This window comes from Podarcis vaucheri (genome assembly GCF_965113315.1).
Source record: "Podarcis vaucheri genome assembly, chromosome: 5".
Classification (NCBI taxonomy): domain Eukaryota; kingdom Metazoa; phylum Chordata; class Lepidosauria; order Squamata; family Lacertidae; genus Podarcis; species Podarcis vaucheri.
The window spans coordinates 12,421,846-12,438,293 of NC_138763.1; the positions used below are offsets into that span (position 1 = coordinate 12,421,846).

General features: G+C 42.9%; 1 protein-coding gene across 2 annotated transcripts in view; it reads right to left on the reverse strand.

Annotated features, from left to right (window-relative positions):
- Nucleotides 1-16,448, reverse strand: part of KCNMB2 (potassium calcium-activated channel subfamily M regulatory beta subunit 2) — a 314,437-nt gene that overhangs the window by 201,628 nt on the left and 96,361 nt on the right. Inside the window, exon 1 of one of the 2 annotated variants that reach the window (XM_082224609.1) lies at nt 14,879-15,295. The exons of the other annotated variant lie outside the window; for it this stretch is intronic. The gene's annotated coding sequence lies outside the window, so the exon portion shown is untranslated. Of the gene's footprint in view, nt 1-14,878; nt 15,296-16,448 lie in introns of those variants that run through there. 2 annotated transcript variants of the gene reach the window in all.

A 16,448-nucleotide genomic window follows, 5' to 3' on the forward strand; every position in this document is an offset into this window, starting at 1 on the left:
GAAGAAATAGGAAGAACCACTGTCAGCACAAAAGAAAAAAGAATCTGAACTAGGGCCTGAGAAATCTGCTCATCAAACTTAGTTACATTTGAGGATCTCAAGGAAATCCCGTGTGCTCCAATGCAGAACTGGAGCTCCTTTGTGAGTTGTTGGAAAGCTCTTAGGGCAGAGGAGAAGACTGTAGGTTACCACATGGCTGGGCCTTTTCCAAGGTGAAGTACCAGCTAAGGGATCCTACTGAAGGGTTAAGACAAAAGTTGCAGTTATCCTTCCATGTGAACCAAGTGTGCCTTTCAGAATGTACCTTGGGCTCCTTTTCAGCTGCACACTGCAGAGTTGATATTGAGTGGGCAAACTGTATTTCAGAAATACTTGTCCACCATTACAGAACTTCACGTTGGGACCTTCCTTTGTGGGAAACACGTAAATCAGTGGTAGAGCACACGAGTTGCCTGGAGAAAGTTCTAGGTTCAATCCCCAGCATCTGGAGGTAGGGCTAGGAAACATGCCTTTTTGAAATCATGGAGAACTACTGTGGTGTAGTGGTTAAGAGCGGTAGTCTCGTAATCTGGGGAACCGTAATCTCACTCACCTCACAGAGTGTTTGTTGTGGGGGAGGAAGGGAAAGGAGAATGTTAGCCGCTTTGAGACTCCTGAAGGGGAGTGAAAGGCGGGATATCAAATCCAAACTCTTCTTCTTCTTCTTCCTAGTGTAGGCATAAACAGTATTGAACTAGATGGACCACTGGCATGTCTCAGCATAACATGGCTTTTTAGAAGATCAATGATAAGGTCTCACTAAAGAAGGGTGAGACTGCCAATTTTGCTTTCTCTCCTTGTTTCTCATTTTCCAAATCCTAAAGTTCAGTTCTCAACATTTCTGCATTGGTTTGCAATTTTTTAAAATAAGAGAACTCATGAAATTTCACATGCATTTTTGTGCAAATCTCTCCTAAATATACACATTTTTGTTAGGCAAATTTGCCTAATATGCACCACTTTGCAAAGCGATTTTGCTTTATAGAAACCATTTTTCTACACGTTACTTGGCTGGAAAATTGCATTGCAAAATTTGGAGAAGTTCAGATTTTGAAGGATGGCTCTTTCATGTATTGTTTCAGAAAGTGCAAGGTATTAAATAGTGCTTGTGGGGGCAAACTACTGCCAGCAAATAATACCTGGCTTGAAGGATTTGCACTGGCTGCCAACCTGCTACCGGGCGAAGTTCAAGGTGTTGATACTAACATATAAGTCGCTATACAGCTCAGGACCAGGTTACCTGAGAAATGGCTGTATCCCTTATACACCCAGCAGACTGCTGCAGTCTGCTCTCAGAGGATTTACAAGCAGCTTAAATTTACCTGCTGTACTGAAGGAGAAGGGCTGGGGGTATTTAATTTTATATTTCCTCATGGCTGCAGTGCAGAAAATCACGAGGAAATGTAAATCAAAGTTAAACATATCCCCATCCTCGGACTTTATAAACTTCTTCCTCATTTGTTACAAAGTCAAAACAGCATGACATTTTGACAACTGATTTCTCCTCCTCTATAGGAGAAGGCACTTGTCTTTTTTCAGACACATTCTTCTCTGTCCTTCAAAGGCCAGGGTTCCACCCTCCCTGAGAAAAAAAGTTATCTTCTACAAGCTATTCCGAGAATAACTCACAGTAGCACTGTGAAGGATTATATTGTGTTGCTGATTGCCACATAATTAACAACAAGTGCCCATGCTTTGCACAGAGGTTACAGAAAAACAAAGAGAAAAGTTTTGGAAAATGGCAAGTATTTTTTTTAATAAATATTTTTGATTAGATTTTCCATTAATTTTTTTTTTTACAAAATTATACATCCATTTTTAACTTAAACCCTTTTTTCTAGAACTTCCCTCAGCTTGTCTGATAATTTTCCATTTATTTTTTTATCCTAGTCTCACATTTCCCAATATTATATTGCACTCAGATACTCTTAATCACATCATATTTTTTAAACAATATTTCTAACAGTAATTTTACAGAGCTTCTTGAAAGCCAATGAACGTTATTTGCTCATCACAGAAATTTTTGATATACTCTGTAAATTTCTTCCAGAAAATGGCAAGTAAGAGGGACGTAATAGAGGTGTATAAAATCATGCAGGAAAATGGAGAGGGAACCTCCTCAATCTTCCTCTGATATTATTGGAACTCAGGTATATATTGGAATATCAGTGGGGCCTGCTGTTGTGCACTTCAGCTTTATTAAAGCTAAAAAAGGGCAAAGGACCCCCTGGATGGTTAAGTCCAGTCAAAGGCGACTATGGGGTTGCGGTGCTCATCTCACTTTCAGGCTGAGGGAGCTGGCGTTTGTACACAGCTTTCCGGGTCATGTGGCCAGCATGACTAAACTGCTTCTGGCGCAATGGAACACGGTGACGGAAACCAGAGTGCACGGAAACGCCGTTTACCTTCCCACCGCAGCAGTACCTACACTGGTACCTCGAGTCACAAACGCCTCAGGTTACAAATGCTTCATGTTACAAACTCCACTAACCTGGAAGAGTTACCTCGAGTTGAGAACTGTGCCCCAGGATGAGAACAGAAATCGTGTGCCAGCGGCGCAGCAGCAGCAAGAGGCCCCATTAGCGAAAGCACCCTTCTACTTAAGAACAGTTTCAGGTTAAGAACGGACTTCTGTAACGAATTAAGTTGGTAACTAGAGGTACCACAGTATTTATCTACTTGCACTGTTTTGCTTTTGAACTGCTAGGTTGGCAGGAGTTGGGACCGAGCAATGGGAGCTCACCCCGTCGTGGGGATTTGAACCTCCAACCTTCTGATCGGCAAGCCCAAGAGTCTCAGTGGTTTAAACCAAAGCACCACCAGCTTCCTGCAGCTTTATTAGCCAGTGTGGTGTAGTGGTTCCTCCTCCACATGCAGCTGCTGGGTGACCTTGGGCCAGTCACACTTCTTTGAAGTCTCTCAGTCACCCTAACATTCTCCTTTCCCTTGCACCCCTACAACAAACACTCTGTGAGGTGAGTGGGGCTGAGACACTTCAGAGAAGTGTGACTAGCCCAAGGTCACCCAGCAGCTGCATGTGGAGGAGCGGAGAAGTGAACCCGGTTCACCAGATTACGAGTCTGCCGCTCTTATCCGCTGTACCACATTGGCTCTTGTGTGTGTGTGTGTGAGAGAGAGAGAGAGAGAGAGAGAGAGAGAGAGAGAATACAGATGAACGGGACACCAAAATTTTGGCTCATCCCTTGCAATAACAAGGGATACCTTGTTCCAGTAACAAGAAGCCGAAAGCACCAGCCTGAAGATGACGAGTGAGACCTCGTCGAAACGTCGCACAGACACCCCGACTCTTACACGGGAAGACACCCGAATACACCAAAACCTGCATTCCTGTACCCGTGAAAATCTACGAAAGCATATATATATATATATATATATATGCAGGTTTTGGTGTCTTCGGGTGTCTTCCCGTGTAAGAGTCGGGGTGTTTGTGCGACGTTTCGACGAGGTCTCACTCGTCATCTTCAGGCTGGTGCTTTCGGCTTCTTGTTACTGGAACAGAGCAGAATCTGGTGTTTGAGTTCCTATAAATACTGTTGAGGGGTGTGGTGTATAGCCTCCAACGTTCTGGGCAGAGAGGAAGTTCCTAGATTAGTGTGCCTTTTCTTCTTTTGTTCCTTAATTACTTGAGGGATATCTTGAGTGATTTCATGAGTGATATTCTGAATACCACTGGGTGGGTCATTAAGTGTAGATTAGTTGCTAAAGCTTTCGTGTCTTGACCTCTTGAGCTTGTGAAGAGTTTTTCTGAGAAGATGGCTGTGCTGCATTTAGTTGTGCTCTGGCTTGGCTTCGTGTATAGGGGCGAGCTGTGGTTTTGTGCCTTGTGCCAGCCAGATCTGTGTAGGGATTGCAGGGGGGTGCAGCATCCGGAGGTGCCACTATAGTTTGGCTACTGGATGGAGTCTGTAATATGTCTGTGGAGAGGGTCTGGGTTTGGGTCTGGTGTGGTTGATTGGTGACGGCGTTCTGTGTGCCTCTGGTTCTGGTGTCGGTTTTTGTGGGGAGGGCTAATTTCCAGATGTCTGGCAGGCGGGACGTGTCGTCACGCTTGTTCATGTTGTGAGGGTGTTTCTCTATCTCGATGGCTTCCATGATTATTCTCTTGTGGTGATGTTCCATGTTAAAGAGCAATTTGGAATCTGCAAAATTAATTTCGTGTCCTGTTTCTTTCATGTGTTGGAAAAGAGAGGAAGTTTTTTCTTCTTTTTTGACGGCATTCTTGTGTTCTGCGATACGTGCATTTATTCGTCTGTTTGTTTGTCCAATGTACGTGGCTGGGCAGACTTTGCAGGGTATTTCATAGACCCCTTGGTTTTCCAGCTGGATTTTGTCTTTTGGGTTTCTGAGGATATTGGCTATTTTTTGGTTGGTGCAGAAGGCTGTTTTGATATTGTGTTTATGGAGGATTTTGCTGATTTTGTCTGTAGTGCCCTTGATATAAGGAAGGAGGGCCATGCCATTGTTTTCTTCTGTGTCTTGGTTTTTGGGGGGTGTTTCTTTTTGGATTAGCTTCGTAACCCTGTTTTTCTGGTATCCATTGGCGATTAACACATTTGAGAGATTCTGTAACTCAGTTGTCAAGTGGTCTTTGTCAGCCAGGCGTTTGGTTCTGGAGATGAGAGTCTTGGCTACGGAGTTTATTTGTGCAGGGTGGTGGTGTGATTGTGCATGTAAGTAGCGGTTGGTGTGTGTTTTTTTCCGGTAGATAGTGTGTCCTAGGGAGCCATCAGGTTTTTTGTAGATTAGGACGTCAAGAAAGGGGAGTTGGTTGTTGTCTTCTATTTCCATAGTGAATTGTATTTTGGGGTGTAGGCTGTTGAGATGTGTGAGGAAGCTATCTAGTTTTTCTTTCCCGTGTGGCCAAATTACAAAGGTGTCGTCAACATATCTGAGCCAAAGTTTGGGTTTGTGTTCTGACTTGTCTAAAGTTGTGATGAACACATCGGACTACCAAGCAAAACTATCAAATCTACTCCAAGACCCTACCTACCAACCTATAAAAACAGATCCCACCACCTATCTGGAAAAAACCACCAAATCCAAAATAAAAGCCTCTCCTATCAGTGAAGAAATCCAGCTAAGAATCATCCCCAGAGAAAAATCATCCAGATGCCCCAAACTCTACGGTCTCCCCAAGATACACAAAGAAGGAACACCACTCAGACCAATAGTCAGCTCCATAGGCTCACCTCTACAAAATCTCGCTAAATTTCTCGCTAAGCAACTTCAGCCCTATGCAGAATCCATCGCTTCACACGTTACTAACTCCTTCCAGTTCATAGAAACAATAAAGAAGCAATACCTACATCCCGATGACCTACTTGTGAGCTTCGATGTTGTATCTCTCTTCACTCAAGTGCCCATTAATGAAGCCTTGACAGCCATTCAAAACAAATACAACCCCCCCAAATACATCCTGGACCTGACCAACCACTGCCTAACCAACACGTACTTCATCCACAATGGACAAAGATACAAACAGATAGAAGGAGCACCTATGGGATCACCCCTCTCACCGGTCATCGCAAATTTGTACATGGAACACTTTGAAACCAATGCTTTAGACAAGTCAGAACACAAACCCAAACTTTGGCTCAGATATGTTGACGACACCTTTGTAATTTGGCCACACGGGAAAGAAAAACTAGATAGCTTCCTCACACATCTCAACAGCCTACACCCCAAAATACAATTCACTATGGAAATAGAAGACAACAACCAACTCCCCTTTCTTGACGTCCTAATCTACAAAAAACCTGATGGCTCCCTAGGACACACTATCTACCGGAAAAAAACACACACCAACCGCTACTTACATGCACAATCACACCACCACCCTGCACAAATAAACTCCGTAGCCAAGACTCTCATCTCCAGAACCAAACGCCTGGCTGACAAAGACCACTTGACAACTGAGTTACAGAATCTCTCAAATGTGTTAATCGCCAATGGATACCAGAAAAACAGGGTTACGAAGCTAATCCAAAAAGAAACACCCCCCAAAAACCAAGACACAGAAGAAAACAATGGCATGGCCCTCCTTCCTTATATCAAGGGCACTACAGACAAAATCAGCAAAATCCTCCATAAACACAATATCAAAACAGCCTTCTGCACCAACCAAAAAATAGCCAATATCCTCAGAAACCCAAAAGACAAAATCCAGCTGGAAAACCAAGGGGTCTATGAAATACCCTGCAAAGTCTGCCCAGCCACGTACATTGGACAAACAAACAGACGAATAAATGCACGTATCGCAGAACACAAGAATGCCGTCAAAAAAACTTCCTCTCTTTTCCAACACATGAAAGAAACAGGACACGAAATTAATTTTGCAGATTCCAAATTGCTCTTTAACATGGAACATCACCACAAGAGAATAATCATGGAAGCCATCGAGATAGAGAAACACCCTCACAACATGAACAAGCGTGACGACACGTCCCGCCTGCCAGACATCTGGAAATTAGCCCTCCCCACAAAAACCAACACCAGAACCAGAGGCACACAGAACGCCGTCACCAATCAACCACACCAGACCCAAACCCAGACCCTCTCCACAGACATATTACAGACTCCATCCAGTAGCCAAACTATAGTGGCACCTCCGGATGCTGCACCCCCCTGCAATCCCTACACAGATCTGGCTGGCACAAGGCACAAAACCACAGCTCGCCCCTATACACGAAGCCAAGCCAGAGCACAACTAAATGCAGCACAGCCATCTTCTCAGAAAAACTCTTCACAAGCTCAAGAGGTCAAGACACGAAAGCTTTAGCAACTAATCTACACTTAATGACCCACCCAGTGGTATTCAGAATATCACTCATGAAATCACTCAAGATATCCCTCAAGTAATTAAGGAACAAAAGAAGAAAAGGCACACTAATCTAGGAACTTCCTCTCTGCCCAGAACGTTGGAGGCTATACACCACACCCCTCAACAGTATTTATAGGAACTCAAACACCAGATTCTGCTCTGTTCCAGTAACAAGAAGCCGAAAGCACCAGCCTGAAGATGACGAGTGAGACCTCGTCGAAACGTCGCACAGACACCCCGACTCTTACACGGGAAGACACCCGAAGACACCAAAACCTGCATTCCTGTACCCGTGAAAATCTACGAAAGCATATATATATATATATATATGGGGGGAGGAGATTTCCAATTATGGGACCTAACTGGTTCCGTGCTTGGTTGTGAGGAGAGCAAAATCTGAAATGATCATGGATAAGCCTTGTTTCCATGTGGCAGAAGGAGGACCCATTGCATGGGGGCAAAATATGTCCCTTAGGGCACGTATTATACGGCTGCCATATTTCAAAAAGTGAAAATCCGGACACAAAAGTTGTTGAGCTTTGAACTATTTTGAAGTAAATTTGCCAAAATCTACACTTCCAACATGGGCTGCCATACGTCTGGATTTTCCCGATTGGACACTGTTGCCAACGGTCGAATCCCGATAATGTCTGGGAAATTGTGTACGTGTGGCAACCCTAACATACTAAAAAAAAGTACTTTGAATTGCACTGAAATCTATTGTATCCACCCCCATCCTTTGGGGTTCTTGGAAAAGATGATTTCTTTCATGAGCTCACTCCTCCTACCTGCTGCTAAGATGGGCAGCTCCCTGATTTTCAGCTAACGACATAGCCAATATATAACACTGAAGATGAATTACAATATTAAATGAATCAGTGAGAGTTTACAGACTTTGCAACTAGATATGGTAGAACATTGTCATTATTTGTATGATCAAAGGAAGAAAGATAAATTTGCAGACCAAAATTGTATGTTCATACAGTAGCTATGGGATTGTGCTAAGAACTCTGATCTGGTCCAAGACCACTGCTTTCCCTTTTATGAATGAGGAACTGCTCCTGGATATGGGAGAGGAAGCGGGTGCTTGTGCAAGACAGAAGGGGTGTGTGTGTGTGTGTGTGTGTGTGTGTGTGAGAGAGAGCCTGCTGTAAGCAAATAGTGTCCGGGTGGAATTTCCGGAAATTGTTGAAATGTTCTTTGCAGGTGCATTCTTTGCAAAATTTCTAAGGAGGAACAGACAGGTCTATGGGTGTTTGACACATTTTTAGTTTGGGCATGTTCAAAATTTAAACAAATCCTGTGTTGTCTCCTATTTGTTGAATTTTAGGCTGCAAATGCCTTGGGCCAGTGTGTGATCCTTTACGTTATGTAAAGGACCACACACATGAACGACAAAGCAATAATGAAACATAACAGTTTGTAAAATGAACGCAATCTTCTTTACACAAGCATGATCAGTGCGGTTCATCCCTGAAGGTTGTCTATTTTTTGTTTTGAAACCTAAATGCTTCCCTGACCATTAAATCCCAATGAGATAATAAGATCAATGGTGAAGCCCTCTTTTTACTAGCCCTACAACTAGCACACAAAATTGTTCATCAGTGACCTGAAGCAATAAGAACATAGGCAATGGAGCAAAGCAACAACAATTTATTGCTGTTTGAAAGTCATGAGTGGCCTATAATCTGGATGAGTATATCCAGAACAATTTCTCAAAGAATTCCCAAAACAGATAAGAAGCAACAGACCTATCTGTATGCAGGTTAAAGAAACAGAGGGCTTGAAGATGGTACCAATAAACTTCTGAAGATATAATGAACCACGTGGCGTTACACAAGATGGCAAGGGCTGTGGCTCAGTAGACAGAGCATCTGTTTTGCATGCAGAAGGTCCCAGGTTTCTGTTAAGTGTTGTTGGCAGGGACATCCTGAATGTCTTTAGGGAAGTATTTTTATATGCAACGGCTGCAGCTCGGACTTTGGTGGCAAAGGGGTGGAAGGAAGTAGAAGTCCCGACAATAATGGACTGGCATAAGAAGTTACAAGAATTTGCTGAAATGGCGCAGTTGACAAATAGCCTGAGAGGCAATTCAAAACCAAAAATATGGAAAAGTGGGATAGATATAAGATATCTGTTCATAAATATAGTAAAGCTTCGCTATCTACGTTAGCATTTGATTGACGTTGGAGAGAGACTGAGTTGAGAAATAAGACCAAGGGTACATATTGATATTGGAATGTATTAGATAAAATGTAGAGAAATATACAATAATAAGAGTACATTCATTTGTAAAAAATGGAATATACAAGGGGATAGACAGGAAGTCCAAAGTGTTGGTACATATATGATTTTGGAATAGTTTTTTGTCCTTGTTTCTTTTCTTTAGCTTTAGAAACCTTGTATATAAACTTTGTATACATGCTGAAAATTATACTATAACAAGCCTTGTGATGTAATATGATAATGTTTACTGATGTAACATAAGAACATTAATAAATAAATAAAACTAAAAAAACCAAAACAAAACATGTAGAAGGTCCCAGGTTCCATCCCTGACATCTCAAGACCTTCTGCATGCAAGACATTACATTTCTTCAAGAACTATATTAACCAAGTCAATATGAACATGCAAACTCCGCCTGCTGAATGAGATTAGTTCGCAGTGGCAGCTGGACAAGACAGAGGAGCTTTCAAACAGGGTAATAGTACTATTTTTTTTATAAAAAGGAAGAACCCCCCCCCATTTTCTGTTCTCTCCCTGTTTAAAATTTTATAAACCTTTTTCATCTAAACCTCACATCCCAAAGATACAGAGATGTTTGCTTAAACCAGAGCTAAGCAAACATTTTTGAATTTTCCAATATGCACCAGGCACAGAAAAAACATCATCGATCCGGCAGACTAGATGTTTTTGTTATTTACATTCCACTGTGTGTCCATCGCTCACATATACTTTGCTGAGAATAGATGCAAAGTACACATTTGAGGCTATTCAATACTAGACAGTGTGGCACTGGCAGCCAAAACCATTTATTTATGGCACCCCCCACTTCTTTTTCTTCCTAGCAAAAGCCTCATCTCACTACAAACAATTTATTCATGTAAGTAACACCAGAATGTACAAAATAAAATAAAAAGTCTTACAGAAAGCAAGGTTGTTAGGTTGTCCCAACTTCAATAAACATTCTGATACCCTGGCGGCAGCTGCATTGACTGTTGAAATTCAATGACTGACCTCTTCTCCTTCAGAAGCTGAACTGTTTATGAACATTCTGTGTCATCATGTCAGCTCAGCTTACAAGTGAAAACAGGGAATTTGCATGCAACAGGTGGGAAGCTTTAAAACCCCAAAGCAATGTAATATTTCTTAAAAGGACTGCTTTCACTTGTTTTAGATGCAAAGGAGAAGAGACTCCCTAAACCCAAATTACAGGGGGACACTTACTGGAAAATCTTCTACTAGCTATATACTGTATATATATATGCTTTCGTAGATTTTCACGGGTACAGGAATGCAGGTTTTGGTGTCTTCGGGTGTCTTCCCGTGTAAGAGTCGGGGTGTCTGGGCGACGTTTCGACGAGGTCTCACTCGTCATCTTCAGGCTGGTGCTTTCGGCTTCTTGTTGCTGGAACAGAGCAGAATCTGGTGTTTGAGTTCCTATAAATACTGTTCAGAGCTCTGTTCCAGTAACAAGAAGCCGAAAGCACCAGCCTGAAGATGACGAGTGAGACCTCGTCGAAACGTCGCCCAGACACCCCGACTCTTACACGGGAAGACACCCGAAGACACCAAAACCTGCATTCCTGTACCCGTGAAAATCTACGAAAGCATATATATATATATATATATATATATATATATATATATATATATGCGTGTCATTTAGGCCACATTAAAAATTATGGTCCTTAGGAAAAGCAATTTTTAATATTCTGGGCCTAATGTTGCCAGTGTCATTCTGACACTAATTCACCCAATGAATTTTGCACTTTTGTCATAAAAGTGTCACCCACACATCGTTACCAAATGAATTACACCGCGACCCACTTAGAGCGTCCTCTAATGTAATAAAATTCTCCTTAAAGGAAACATTTGATATGATGAGTGAAATCAAATTACTGTGGTTTGTCCCTGGTATAGCAATTCTTCTCCTAATGAAGATTTAATGAAAACAATCATTCTACCGGGCTTCACAGAGCTGGGAACTTCTTGCCACCACACAACCTGTTTCAGAATAGTGTTCTTAAAAGCAGATTTACAGTGCAATTCTATATTTTATATGGGACTCCAAAGTAAGACCCATTAAGTTCAATGAGCCTTACTCCCAGACAGATAAGTGAGTATAGGACTGCAGCCTTAAAACAATAATATTACCACCCAGCAAAGCAACGCTTTTTTTTTTGTACACTTCAAGTTTTCCACATATTTTTCCAATACTTATTTTCAGCAGCAGACTATTTTATCATACCCAAATACATCCTATTCATTAGGTTCTGATCTCATTGTTTGGCAACAAAACATTTGAGACATTTAGCAGACTCAGATGGTTTCAAACAGGAAGTCACCAGTCCAGGCTGAGATTCCGAATAGTTCAGTGATGTGTATCCATGGGTGCTATGTATTTATTTTCTCATTATACTCCTATTTCCTTCCTCACTATGGGTAAATAGAAAATGACAAAGATCCAAACCTGCTGCATCAACTCCCATAGAATAATTGACTCATTTTTGTTATTTTATTTTTTAAAATCACTAGTTTTAAATTATCATTATCATCAGCTTGCAATGGTGGGAAGAATAAAGAATAAAGCATACAGAATTTAAACTTCTGCAGCTCTACTTGGTTATTTTTCTTTCCTTTTTTGATTTGCCAAATCTCACCTGTCTATGGACAGTAAAGGCATATACTTTGCCTCCCCTAAAAGTCTGATCCTAATCTTTGTGGGGTTTGCAGCCTAAATCACAAGTGCATGTTTTGCTAGACAAGCACAGGGCTAGTTCTTGAACTTCTCAGAGAGTACTCTGTGTGTGGTCACTTGCTTTGGGTGGGAACTCTGTAACAAAGGAGACAATCCTTTTATACTTCCTTTTGCCTGTGAGGAGATTCTCCCTTCCCACCATGCCTGCAAGCTGACCAAATATGCATGGCTAAAGCCCTTGCTTTCAGCCATGTTAGCCATGACTACCAACTTTTACATTACTGTAACTTAGAAGTATTTTTCTGCACACTACTTTAATGTATCTGCTGTCTGCATTGAAATGTAAGTAAACACTTTCCCACCTATCTTACTAAAATGTGTGGTTCATTCTCTGCAACAGGGATGAAGAGGGGGAGCTCATTAAATGATCAGTCTGTGATCATTTAGAAAAAGATGCTGTGATTACTAAGACCCAGCATGGGTTTCTCTAAAACTAGTAATGCCAGAGGAATCTCCTTCCTTTTTTGGTAGGATTACAAGCTTGGTCGAACAGGGAAATGCTGTGGACATAGTGATTTCAGTAAAGGTTTTGGCCAGGTCCACCATGATATTCTTGCACAGAAATTGGTAAACTGTGGGATGGACAAGGTAACTTTTAGGTGGATTTGTAGCTTGTTGACTGACCAAACTCAAGAGGGCTCACGAACCATTCCTCATCATCCTGGGGAAAAAGTAAAGTGGGGTCTGTCTGTGGGCCCACTGTTGTTCAACATCTTTATAAATGACTTGGATGAAGGAATTGAGGAGTTGCTCATCAGATTCACAGATCACTCCAAGCTAATGCCACAGAAGACACAATCAGGATTCAAAATGATTTTAATAGATGGGAGAACTGGGCTCAAACTAACAAAATGAATTTCAATGGGGACAAATGTAAGGTTCTACACTTAGATAGGAAGAACCAGCTGCAAATATAAGATGGGGTACATGTGAAAAGGATCTAGCAGTCTTAGTAGACAATAAGTGTAACATGAGTCAACAGTGTGATGCAGCAGTAAAAACAAAGCGAATGCTATTCTAGGCTGCATCAACAGAAGTATAGTGTCCAGATCAAGGGTAGTAATAAAGGTAAAGGGACCCCTGACCGTTAGGTCCAGTCATGACCGACTCTGGGGTTGCGGCGCTCATCTTGCTTTGCTGGCCGAGGGAGCTGGCGTACAGCTTCCTGGTCATGTGGCCAGCATGACTAAGCCGCTTCTGGCAAACCAGAGCAGCACATGGAAACGCTGTTTACCTTCCCGCTGGAGCGGTACCTATTTATCTACTTGCACTTTGATGTGCTTTCGAACTGCTAGGTTGGCAGGAGCTGGGACCGAGCAATGGGAGCTCACCCCATTGCGGGGATTCGAACCTCCAACCTTCTGATCGGCAAGTCCTAGGCTCTGTGGTTTAACCCACAGCGCCACCCTAGGGTAGTAATAGTACCACTCTATTCTGCATTGGTCAGACCATACCTGGAGTACTGTGACCAGTTCTGGGTGCCACATTTTAAGAAGGATATTGACAAGCTGGAACATGTGCAAAAGATGACCAAGGGTCTGGAAACTAAGCCTTATGAGGAATGGTTGAGGAAGCTGGGTAAGCTTACCCTGGAAAAGAGGACTATCTAAAGGGCTGTCACATGGAAGATGGAGCAAGCTTGGTTTCTCCTGCTCTGGGGAGTAGGACTTGAAGCAACGGCTTCAAGTTATGAGAAATGAGATTCTGACTAAACTTCAGGAAGAACTTTCTGACAGTAAGAGCTGTTCAACAGTGGAACCATCTCCTTTGGAAGGTGGTGGACTCTTCTTCCTTGGAGGTTTTTAAGCAGAGGTTGGATGGCCATCTGTCATGGATGATCTAGTTGAGATTCATGCATTGTAAGGAGTTGGAATAGATGATTCAACAATTCTATGTTCCTTCAGTGACACTCTGGCCCACGATCACCAAGACAAAAAGTCTTGACTGGATGAAGTCTTCATTAAAACATAGGAAGCAGTCCTCTTTTCCAGACCTATTAGGAGTGATCACATCCCTCAGGATTGGCATTGGGTATTAAGAGCCATTGGTGGCCACTCCCTTTCCCTTCTTTTAGTGGAAGGAAAGCTTTCTCAGATGGTCAGAGGCATAGTGTTTTGAAAGACTGCGTGGCAGAACACTTATTGAAAGCAAGATCTGTGGCTAAACCCTGTTTGACCCTGTCTCTAAAGAACCCTGAGAGTGAGCGAGTGAAATATAGGTGGCCCTCTTTCATCATGAACACAATATTCTTGTCCAGCCGGAACACTGACCACAGACTTTTGCCAAACCTGCCTGCCATTATACAAAATGATGAACTGCCCGGTTCCTTCTTCTTTCCAACGGGGTTTATGCTCGATGGCTCTTGACTCAAAGAAACAGACTCCCCACCCCCCCTCTCTCTCGGCACGGTGGCGGCGATGGGAGGACTCGGTGTGCATGCTAAGAGCACAGAGCCCTCGCCCCCTCCGCTTTCAAGGCTCTCGCCCCCCTCCACTCATTTCCTGCCCCACCTTCTCCTCCCATAGCCTCTGCCTGCTCCCTCCATCCTCAACTCCTGTCCCAACCCAGCCGGAATGACCGAGAAGAGACCGGCATGCTGCCTTTGTGACCTCTGTGCATTCCTTTCTATTGAAAAGGGGGAGATAGAGAGAGAGAGAGAGAGAGAGGAAAAAAACTCTCCGGGAAATACAGTGTGGAATGTACAACTTGGGAAGCAAAACAAGGATGCTCTCATCACTTCCACGACCAGCGTTGCCCTCTCGAGACAATACAGCTGCCATTCACCGAAACACACTCAGTTCGTAATACCGGCAGGTTTCTCCCCCTCCTCCATTCCGATGATGAGAAGCGAACCCTCCACACCCCTTCTGCACCCCAAACCTTCTTTTCTCCCGACTCCGCATCCGGCATGCCCAATCCACTTAGAATCCCCCTCCTCCCAGAAGCAGCCGGAATGAAACAATACAGCCCTCGGGAGCAGCTAGAGACGCCTTTGTTTCCCAAGCGGAAATCCTACCTCTCAGACTTGTCACATCTTCTCTTCCTCGGAAAAGCCCAAACGCACCGGAGTTGTTGTTGTTTTGGGGGGTGAGGGAAGGGTGGGGGGAGAGGAGGCGGAGAACCACCACCCTAATTGTTAATAAAGCAGAATCTGGAGGAATCCTCTGACCTGCCACCAGTTGTCGAGCGCCGTCATCCTTACCTCCTGACGTTTAAAGCCTTTTCGGACCATTAATGTCACAACCCCCCCTTGCTAACTCACGCTCCCTGAATACTCCCTTGCTCAAAATGTCTGAAATAGTTTGGAAGGGCAACGGGGGTTTGACAGGCACACACACCAGACGCTTGGGCTGGGGAATTTCGTGGCGCGAGCTGCTTTGTGCTGTGGGGTTCCCCTCCCTTCCAAAGGACCAAACCTAACACGCCAAGGAAATTAAAAACAAAAGCAGTATGCCCGAGGTAAGATTTCTTTTGACTTGGGATAGGCATGCAATTTCTGTTCGGTGCTATAACGGGGTCCTTGCATAAAAATGCAAAGATAATTCTAACAGCCCCCTCCTGAAGCTTGCGCTCCTTTCTCCCATGATTCTGGTACTAACATGAGGCAGGCTTATTTTCTCTGCCTGACTGGTATCTGGGAAAACTTTAAAAAAGGCAAAACGGAATGCTTTCAAAGGGAAAAATGGGGGGCTATACAGGGCAAACTAGACAAGGGATCTTCCCCAAACAACCTTACTGTGTATTGTTAACTAGGGATGAGAAACCAGAGGCCTTTCTCCTGGTGCCAAAGAAGGATAGAACTTTTTTTTATGTATGCAACAACAGCAGCAAGAATACTTATTGCGAAGTATTGGAAGACACAAGATTCAGTGGCGTAGCGTGGGTTGTCAGCACCCGGGGCAAGGCAAGTAATTTGCGCCCCCTAACCCTAACCCCCAGATGTTGTGCCCGGTGCGGCCAGCCCCCCCTGCACCCCCCACACTATGCCACTGACAAGATTTACCCACCCGGGAAGAATGGCAGATGAAGTTGATGGACTATATGGAACTGGCGGAAATGACTGGCAGAATCCGAGACCAGGGAGAAGAGTTGGTGGAAGAAGATTGGAAGAAGTTTAAAGACTATTTACAGAAATACTGTAAAATTAATGAATGTTAGAAAAATGTTGGAATGAAGTTATATGGCTTTAGTAGAAATGTTATAAGGAACTAAGTATAAATAGATTAATAGAGTATTAAAGGAAGAAATAAGGTTAGAATGTGTCAAGATAATTATAGGATAGAAAACAGAGGAAGATGGAAAGGAATTGCTGAAACAATTAACAGAAGTGGAATACAAAAAGGGAGGTGTGAGGAGGTCGTTGAAATAAGTGAATGAAAGATAAGATATTGAAATTGTTTGATGTGTTTTAAACGGTTTTTGTTTTGTTTTGTTAGTTTAATGTGTTAGTGTTATGTAGTGTCTTTGTATTGTATTGTCTTTTTTTGTTGTGTTTAAATTGTTGGAAAAGTAATAAATATTATTTTTTTTTTTAAAAAATTGTTAACTAGGGATGGAGGAGAAATTCCGTTTCGTTTGCATTTTAT